Here is a 10,002-nt window from a genome sequence, read left to right on the forward strand (position 1 = left end):
CAAGATATGGAGGAGGCAGAATAGGTTAACTAAATGACTAAATGATTGCAGGGATCAGAGAGTAGGAAGAAATTTCCTAGATAGTTTAAGGTAAGTGCTGTGGAGGTCAGGATAAAAATTCAACATGACAATGAGAAACTGAAAACAATTTTAATAAAGCACCGCTACTCATATCTTAAATTGTAGACTGCCTCCCCACCCTTTCCCTCTTCTTGAGATCTCACCCCATTCTCTGTTTGCTCTGGCATGTGAACTTGTTCTTCCTGCTAAATGAGTCAGTCTCAGTTAGATTTGTGCTGACATGTATTAAATTTCCTGTAAAAGTAAGAAACTAGTGTGTCATCCCTTTCTCTCCCTCTCCTTTTCCCTCTCCCTCTCTTTCCTTCTCTTGCCTTCTCTCTCTCTCACACACGCACGCCACACACATGCACATACAGGGAAAAGCATATAGAAAAAAGTATAGTGTCATTTGTAGAAAACTACAAATAAAAAGATGTGGAATGACTATTCATACAGCAGAAAAACAACCTTACACTCACAACGAACTCTAAGAAACTGCAGTTTTTACTATTAAGTGTTCTTAAATCCTGGAATGGAATATGGGTCTTACTGCAAGTATCTAAATCATGATACATACTCATCTATTTGCAATAGTTTTCTAAGCTGATTTTTAAGTTCTATTGTTTTATGCAAAAGATTAGAGATCTAGAATTTTAAAGTTTCTGTTTTTGGTCTTCCTTTGAATTTCCACTGTGAATTTAGCTATGTTTTCATTTAACACCCATATGTTGAAGTTTATCTGTCCCTAACACAGAGAGTATATTAATATGTCCTCAGTGAGTGTGTGAGAGTCAGCAAGAAGAAGACTTGCCATGACCCCACAAATCAGCCCAGACAGCCCTGGAGGCAACTTGAGAGAGTAAGAGAGAGCGAAGAGAATCTGAAGTCACAGAGAGCACCTTCCGAACAGGTAGAGTGGAGCAAGCACCAGAAAGAAATGAAACTTTAAAAATTCTGACTTGCGTTTGAAACTTTTGTGTTTTTTTGATTTGCATAATGGGGAAGCAGAATGAATTTACATGTGTATATTTGAGTCCCATCCAGGGATTCTCCCAGCCTCCCATTCATGTCTTCATGTATATCCACATCATTTCTGTCTACATCTGTACCCTTAGCTACACTCAAATCCACTTCTGTATCTTCTCATCTTCTTGCTACCTCATCCCAGCAATCAAATAGAGTGGACAGAAGAGCTTTGGGAGTAACCACAAGGCAACATCGGACGATTAGAACGAACTTGACAAGTACAAACTCCATTGACCTTTATAGTATATTTCTGAGAAAATTTACAAAGAGTTCAAGTCAAAATCGTTTCAAATGTAACACAAGCTGGTGGAAGGAGCATAAGAGGTTTATATCAAAATGTCTTGGGCCGGCCCGGTGGCATAGTGGTTAAGTTTGCTCCCTTTTGACAGCCCAAGTTTGCGGGTTAGGATCCTGGGTGTGGACCTACACCATTCATCAAGCCATGCTGTGGTGGCAACCCACATACAAAATAGAGGAAGATGAGCATAGATGTTAGCTCAGGGCCACTGTTCCTCAAGCAAAAAGAGCAAGATGGACAACAGGTCTTAGCCCAGGGCCAATCTTCCTCACTAAAAAAAAAAAGTCTTGATTTATAGTGATTGATTCTAGGGCTGGAGTAAGAGAAATCTAATCGAGCCTGGAAAATCTTGTGTCAGAAAATAAGGAAATACTCAAAACAATAACAGCCTCACAATGATGAGGCATGACAAAAGAATACAAGATCCAACTTACAAGAGTTCCCAATGGCCAAAGTTGAAACAATTTCAACAAAAAAATAAATAATGATAGCCTTCGGTTATAATCCATAACAGAAAATAAAAATCCATCAGTCTATACATATTGATATAAATACATTACAAAATTTCCACCACGTAAGTATCACAATATTAATTGTTGCAGGCAAGATCCAGTGATACTGAAATCCATGGGTGAACGTTTGAGGGAAAACAGATATTAGCAGAGTCCCCATGTATCTCCTGCAAGATATTTATCAATTACAAAGGAAAAATAGTAAAATGACAGTGGAGAAACCTGGCGGACATGATCTCAACCAAGAGATCAAGGTTCACTTCACCAGTAATAAGACATATCAACATGTGTATTTCCTGATAAAATGCACTGAGAAAGACACTTCACCTCTGTGGTATTTGTGCCAAAAATACATAACTTCAATCTAATCTGGGAAAACGTTAGACAAATCCCAGTTGAGGGGCATTCTACGAAATACCTGAGAAGTACTGTTCAAAAGTGTCAAGGTCATGAAAGACAAAGACTGAGGAACTCTCCCAGATTAGAAGAAGCTAAGGAGACCTAACAACTAAGTGCAATGTGAGTTTGTGGACTCGATCCTAGAATGACAGTGTAGTCTAGTATAGACAGTGTAGACAGTCTAGTGTCTTTTTGACATTAGAGGGAAAACTGATGAAATTCAAATAGGGTCTGTAGTTTAAGTAATAGTATTGTACCACTGTTAATTTTCTGGTTTTGATAATTGAACTGTGGTTGTGTAATTGTTAACATTAGGGGAAGCTGGATGAAGGGTCCACCTGAACTCTATGTGCTGTTTTAAAACATTTCTATAAATCTAAAATTACCTTAAATTAAAAGTTTTATTTTTTAAGAATTTGGTTCAAATCTCAGCTCTAGCACCTTTTAGTTCTGTGAACTTTCTGGTTATCCTTTTCCTTATTAAACAGGGAGCTAGGATGGATGACCCCTAACCCATTATGGAGAATGGGTTGCTCTCTTACCCACAATATTTGCCTTCTTTTACATCAGCTGGCCAAAGGACCATTGATCAGCAGTTGTTGAAAAGGAGAATCTTGACAACAGTTGTAAAATGATATTTTCAGGTAATTCGTCTCTGCAGTTCAAGTTTCCAGTTTAAGGCAGAATGATATAATTCTCCAGAATGACTGGAGAATTGTTCCCAGTTTATTAAGGGTCAGAAGCTGCTTTAATACATATTATGCCAAGAGGAAACTTACTCTCCCAAAAGTATTGCTAAAGAAAGAGAATTATAGTCTAGAAGAAAACAGAAAAATAGAATACTACCAGTTAAAGAGCAGTGGAATTATGAGGGGTCGTTTTGTTTCCAAGTTTCTTTAATGTCATCATTGTCTTTTTAGAATTTAAAATACATCTGCTAGAAAAAAAATCCTTGTGCTTCTAATGCGTAAACATATTGCTGAAACTGGCCACCTCTGTAATCCTAGCATCTAGAGAGAATGTCCCAGGAATGCTTTGGCAGCTAGAAAATAAATCAGCTTGGCAGAGTTCATTTCCCTTGATACCCTCCCACACACCCACATGTGCATGTCTCTTGACCACTACGGACATTCCATGCTCTCCCCTTCCAACAGCATCCACCTCCCTGTTCTCATTCTCCATGGCCCTTTATCCCTGTAAATACACAGCATCTAATTCAAGCATGAATCTGGGCTCAAGGATACAATGCCCCAACTAGGATGGATCCCCTTTTCATTATGTTTTCCAAGTTTAACTAGGTTTAGTTGTTGACAATCAGAAAATTTCGTCTTATTGACTGTTCCATTTTTTCTCTAGTTTTGAAGTTCTACTCATCAAGGTTGTCCTTCAATGCAACAACCAAGTGTTTTTAATTTCTAAGTGTTTAATTTCTAAGTGTTATAGGAAGTTGAATTTTGGGTTTTTTTTTTTTTTAAGTATACCAGAAAGTTTCTGCAATCAAATCTCTGTAGAGTAGAAATCACCCAGAAAACTTTCTAGGAGCCCGTTTAGAATGATTTACTTTCAGAAAAACTAGCAAGACCTTTTCATGGGCCTCACCCTCTGGAGTGCTCACAGCCATGTGCCCCAAGGAAAGCACATGCTTTCTGCATTATTTAGCATCGTTACAGCGGTAAGGAAATTACATGGTGGTAGTAATGGTGTTAGGTCAGTACTTGTCGGGATTGCATGACCCCTTCCAGTTGCCTGGAGCTCCACTCAATTGTTTAATGGTAGCCATCTACTCAGAGGTGGCTCCTTTGACACCAGTCCTAGGTTCTACCAGGGAGTGCCTTTAATCTCTAACTGGGATTAATCCAAATATCTGAAGTTTTATCCCGTTGAGCACCAAAAAAAAAATTATTTAAACTGTTCTTGATGGAATGTTCATGTATTTACTCTTACTTGAATTTAAAATAGACTATATTGCATATAATTTAACATTTCTGGGTAAAGCCTGTTATAAAATGTGATGCCCTGTGGCTAGGGGAATGTATAGCATTGTCTGATTTTGTTTCAATTATTCTAGGACCACACTCTTTTGAATTCTTAGGTCATACTTTCAGTTTTTCGCTTTCTCCTTCACTGTCAGGGTGTCAGGCTATTTACTATTATCAATGTGCCTTCCTGTGTACTTTTCTGCTACTTCTAATCTGATGTAGGCTTGGGGATGAGATATCTGGGATCATAACACCGCGTGTACAATGGGATCCATAGATCCAGAGGGAGGCCTGCTAATGTCTCACATTATTAACATGCATATGCTTTTAATATGATCCAGAAGAAGTGAAGGAAGCTAGAAAGAAAAGAAAATGACTCAGTGGACTTCATTCTTGAAAAAATCTCCTTCCAGCAGCAAAATTACAAACACATAAGATTATATAGTTCTTTAATTGAGGCATATTTCATACACAATAAAATGCACAGATCTTCAGTGTACAGATTAAGTTTTGACCCTACCTAGGTAACCATTACCCAAAGCAAGATACAGAGCATTTCGATCACCTCCGTGAAACCAGCAAACAGGTAGACATTGATGATTAAGAAGTTAGGAGCAAAAGTCCTTTTCCTTTTTGCAATTACTGATTATAGCCTTTAGCTGTTCTCCCGCTCATTGTTAACTGTGCTGTTTAGGCAACATGCTATCTGACTCCCACTAGGTTCCTATAGATAACGTCTCCCTGGAGCCTGGGTCACCATAGTAATGGGTATTTGAGCTGTTTTTCAGGGATTAGAACCCCTTGTCCTCTTCAGGCCTGTTGAGACCACCAACCCATCAACTGGGCCAGCGCAGATATCCGATAAGCGACTTTTTGACGTCAAGAGGCTAAAACTCCTCCCTCAGATAATGCTAATGCCGCCTTTTTGTGAACATGCATCCTATGAAGAGCCATGAAGTCTGACTACGCTTGCGCAGATCATCAATTATCTCACCTCTCCTCACCTCCAACCATCTATCTCCACATTTCAGACCACTTTGCCCCCTATCCCATGTATATCCCTGAGTCCCTGTTTTCAGGGAAGTGGATTTGAAACTCATTCTCTTGTTTCCTCACTTCACTGCCTTGTGATTAAAACTCTCTCTCTGCTTCAATCTTGTTGGCTCAGTGTTTGGCTTTCTGGGTGACGGGCAAAAATGAACCTGGGTTCGGTAGCACCTGGAAGTTCCTTGTGCCATTTCAAGCCAATGCTCCCTTCCTTCCACCACCACATACACGTCCAGAGACAACAGTTGTTCCAATTTCTATTGCTATAGATTCATTTTACTACCCTCGAACTTTACATAAATGGAATCATGCAATATGTACTCTTCCATGTCTGGCTTCACTTGTTCAGTATAATGTTTTGGAGATTAAACTTATTGTGTGTTATTGGTGGTCCATTTCTTTTCGCTGTTGAGTAGTAATCTATGTACAAATATGGCACAATTTGTTTATCCAGTCTTCTGTAGATGGAATTTGGATTGTTTCCAGCTTGTTGCTTTTATAAATAAAGCCCTATGAATATTTGTCTTTTTATGGACATATGTTTTTGCTTCTCTTTTTTTTTAAGATTGGCACCTGAGCTAACAATTGTTGCCAAACTTTTTCTTTTTTTTCCTGCTTTATCTCTCCAAATCCCCCTGGGACATAGTTGTATATCTTAGCTGCAGGTCTTTCTAGCTGTGGCATGTGGGACGCCGCCTCAGCATGGCTTGATGAGTGGTGCCATGCCCACGCCCAGGATCTGAACCCACAAAACCCTGGGCTGCTGCAGCAGAGTGCAAGAGCTTAACCACTTGGCCACGGGGCCAGCCCCTGTGTTTCTCTTGAGTAAACACCTAAGAGTGAATTTTTTTAATGGGTCCAATCTTACTACTTGTTTTTATAATGACTTATATTTACATAATCATTTCTTAAATATTATTTATTGGCTTTTAATTTTTAGAATTAACCAAAGACAAAGCAAGTGAAATATAACTGTAATTTCAGAAGAGAGAAAAGACTGGAGAAAAGAGCATGGCAGGTAAAAAGAACAGTACATGCAAAGCCCCTGAGGAAAAAAGCATTTGACGTGTTTGAGGATCTGAGTGAAGGCCATGTGGCTGGAGCATAATGTGTGAAGGGAATAGTGGTAGGAGATGAAGCTGATATGTACAGCTGGGGTCAGATTATGCAGGGCCTGGTAGGCTGCATTAAGCATGCTAGATTTTATCCTAAACCCATCCAACGAATGGTTTTAGGAAGCTGAGTAATATGGTCCATTGTTCTCCATGGAGGAGATGGAAGTATAAAGGAAGAAGCAGACAAAGCTTCATTAGTAAAGCTTTGGAGAGATGGGCGTGGCCTTTTGTAGGCTAGAGATGGAGAAACACGTGCATATTTGAGATATATTTTGGAAGTAGAATTTGAGCTCATGGCATCAACCAAATGAATTTCTAAGTAAAAAATATGGGAAAATTATTTTTATTTTTTTAAATATTGGCACCTGAGCTAACATCTGTTGCCAATCTCTCTTTCTTCTTCTCCTTCTTCTTCTTCTCCTCCTCCTTCTTCTTTTCCTTCTCCTTCCCCTCCTCCTCCTCCTCCTCCTTCCTCTTCTCCCCAAATCACCCCCAGTACATAGTTGTGTAGTCTAGTTATAGGTCCTTTTAGCTGTGCAGCAAAATTTTAAGTAAGTGTCCAGGCACTATTTTTGAAATCTTAAATTTATCATCTTTTTGGCGTGGGCTGGTTTTCTATAAATCATTAAAAGATATTGCCAGGACAGCTAAAAGAAATGAGACAAAGGAGAAAAGGCGAGCAAAAAAGCAAAGAATGGGATAGAAAAAGAGATTACCTATTTAATTTCAAGTATTAAGGAGCCAGTCCTAAAAACAGAGAAGTGGGGTATCAACAAACGATGCCTTATTGCAGCCCATCTCACTAAGCTTTTCGAGAAGGATGGGCACAGAGACCTGTTTCTTCTCTTGGTTTCATATCTGCCTCTTTGATGAAATAGGGAAACACTCAAGCCCTTTACTACACAGTGGTGCAGAAACGTTGCTGTCCCCAAAATACGTTTTGTAACACGAACATATGCTTCTGAAATCACTTTAAAACGCATTTTATTTCAGTGAAATAAGTCAGACACAGGAAGACAAATACTGTATGATATCACTTATATATGGAATCTAAAAAAGCTGAACTCAAAGAAACACACTAGAATGGTGATTACCAGGGGCTGAGGGGTGGGGAAAAGAGGAGATGTTGGTCAAAGGGTACAAACTTCTAGTTGTAAGATGAGTAAGTTCTGAGGATCAGATTTACAGTGTGGTGGGCCGGCCCCGTGGCCGAGTGGTTAAGTTTGCGTGCTCTGCTTCGGCAGCCCAGGGTTCAGATCCTGGGCATGGACATGGCACCGCTCACTAGGCCATGTTGAGGCGGCGTCCCACATGCCACAACTAGAAGGACCCACAACTAAAATATACAACTATGTACTGGGGGCGTTGGGGAGAAAAAAAAAAAGAAGATTGGCAACAGTTATTAGCTCAGGTGCCAATCTTTAAAAAAAAAAATTTACAGTGTAGTGATTACAGCTAATAATACTGTATTGTATACTCGAATGTTGCTAAGAGAGAAGATCTTCAATGTTCTCACTACAAAAAAGCAATGGTAATTATGTGACATGAGGCAAGGGTTAGCTAAAATCATTTCTCAATGTAAAAGTGTATCAGATCAATGTGTTGTACATCCTAAACTTACACAATGTTATATGTCAATTACATTTCAATAAAGCTTGAAAAAATAATAACACACATTTATTTTACTAGACTCATTCAATTTGGGATCTAGCCAGTGGCCATGCCAAGGGATAGTGTAAGGAGACTTTACTCATGCCCATCATCTCCTTCGGTCCCCCTGTTGAAGCTCCCAATAAATACACAATAAAGAATAAGATACATGCTCTACAAATGAAGCTTCGAGGCCTATCTGCTAACCCCACTGAATTAGTTTTCTAGGGCTGTTGTAATAAATTACCACAAGCTGAGTGACTTAAAACAAGAGAAATTTATTCTGTCACAGCTCTGGAGGCCAGAAGTCTGAAGTCAAGATGTTGGCAGGGTTGACTCCTTCTGGAGTCTCTGAGGAAGGATTTGTTCCATGCATCGTTCCTAGATGGTGGCTGCCGGCAATTCTTGGAGTTCCTTGGCTTGTAGATGCTTAGCTCCAATCTCTGCCTTCATCTTCACATGGCCTTCCCTACTATGTCTCTCCATGTCTTCTCCTTTTCTGTTCATTACAAGGACTTTTACCATTGGATTTAGGATGTACCCTAAAGCCAAGACAATCTCATGTTGAGATCCTTAATTTAATCACATCTGCAAAGACCCTATTTCCAAATAAGTTCCCATTCACAGATACCGGAGGTTAAGACTTGGGCATAACTTTTTGGAACCACAATTCAACCCACTACACTCACCTTCTAATCTGATTGCTGCCTCTAAGCCTCTCCTATAGAAATTCTGGAAAACCTCTGAGTGTGTCCTCCTGGTTCTCATCTACAGTTCACCACACAGCACGAAAATAACTACCAACTACTGAGTATTTACCAGTGACAGGCACTGTATATGAACATCTATATATGAAAAGAGTGCTGCTATTTTAAATTAATCATTGTTGTTAAAATCTTACTTATAAATAATTTTTAAAAAGCTAACGGTGCCACAAGATTTCTGATGAAGAACAGCAGTCCCTTGTCTCATCATCCTTTTCTAATCCCTTCCTATCCCCTAGAGGAAACTGCATTCAGTTCATTTGACTTTCTGCTAATTTTTACATCCAAGATTATAAATAAAATCCTTATGCTGCTATTTCTTGATTTTTCTATTTTAGACAGTATTTATTGACTTCTTATTATGGACTATGAGAATTTTGCCTCAACTCCTTCATTTCTTTTCCCATTCTCCCAATAGGGGGAGAATATGACAGTTTTGTTTACTTCTGAGCTGAGTAGAGTACTATCATCATGATATGTTTACTTGTACAAATTTTGTTTTTCCTGGAGTTAACAATTGCCTTGTCTTAGTTTTTTGTGTATATACATTTGTTATTCCCAAACTATCAAAATCATTGTAAAATCGCTCTTACTACTATATTTTCTCATGGCCAAATGCGTCAGGTAATCCATGAATTCCATTTTTCTTGATGTGGGGGACTTTTTCCCAGAAGTGACCATTGTCCTGCTCCAGTTGAGGCCTTGTGCACAGTTGTCCTGACTCTTCCCTTCTCCATCTATTGAGAATTCTCTTCTATATTGGAGTCGCTGTTTCCTGCCCTTTGTGTCTTCTTGGTTCACTTGCCCCAATTTCATAAAGCACATTATCCAGTAACTTCTTGAGAAAGAAAACATAGGAAGTACCATTTCTGAGACCTTTTGAATCTGAAAATGTCTTGATTGATAGTTTAATTTGATACAGAATGCTTCATTTAAAAAACATTTTTTTCTCTACATTTTACAAGAGTTATTTCATTGTCTCATTAACCTCTGAGTTGCAGTTAAGAAGTTTAAGTCTAAGTCTAAATCTGCTCCAACACACATTTTTTTAGCCAGTCTCCCTGTTTTAGCCAGTCGCCCTTATTCCTCATCCATGTCCTCAGTGGTGTTTGGTGCTGCCAAATCCTGAGCTCTCCCAGTGTTCTCTGGAGA

This window comes from Equus asinus, chromosome 11 (genome assembly GCF_041296235.1).
Source record: "Equus asinus isolate D_3611 breed Donkey chromosome 11, EquAss-T2T_v2, whole genome shotgun sequence".
NCBI classification, from domain to species: Eukaryota; Metazoa; Chordata; class Mammalia; order Perissodactyla; family Equidae; genus Equus; species Equus asinus.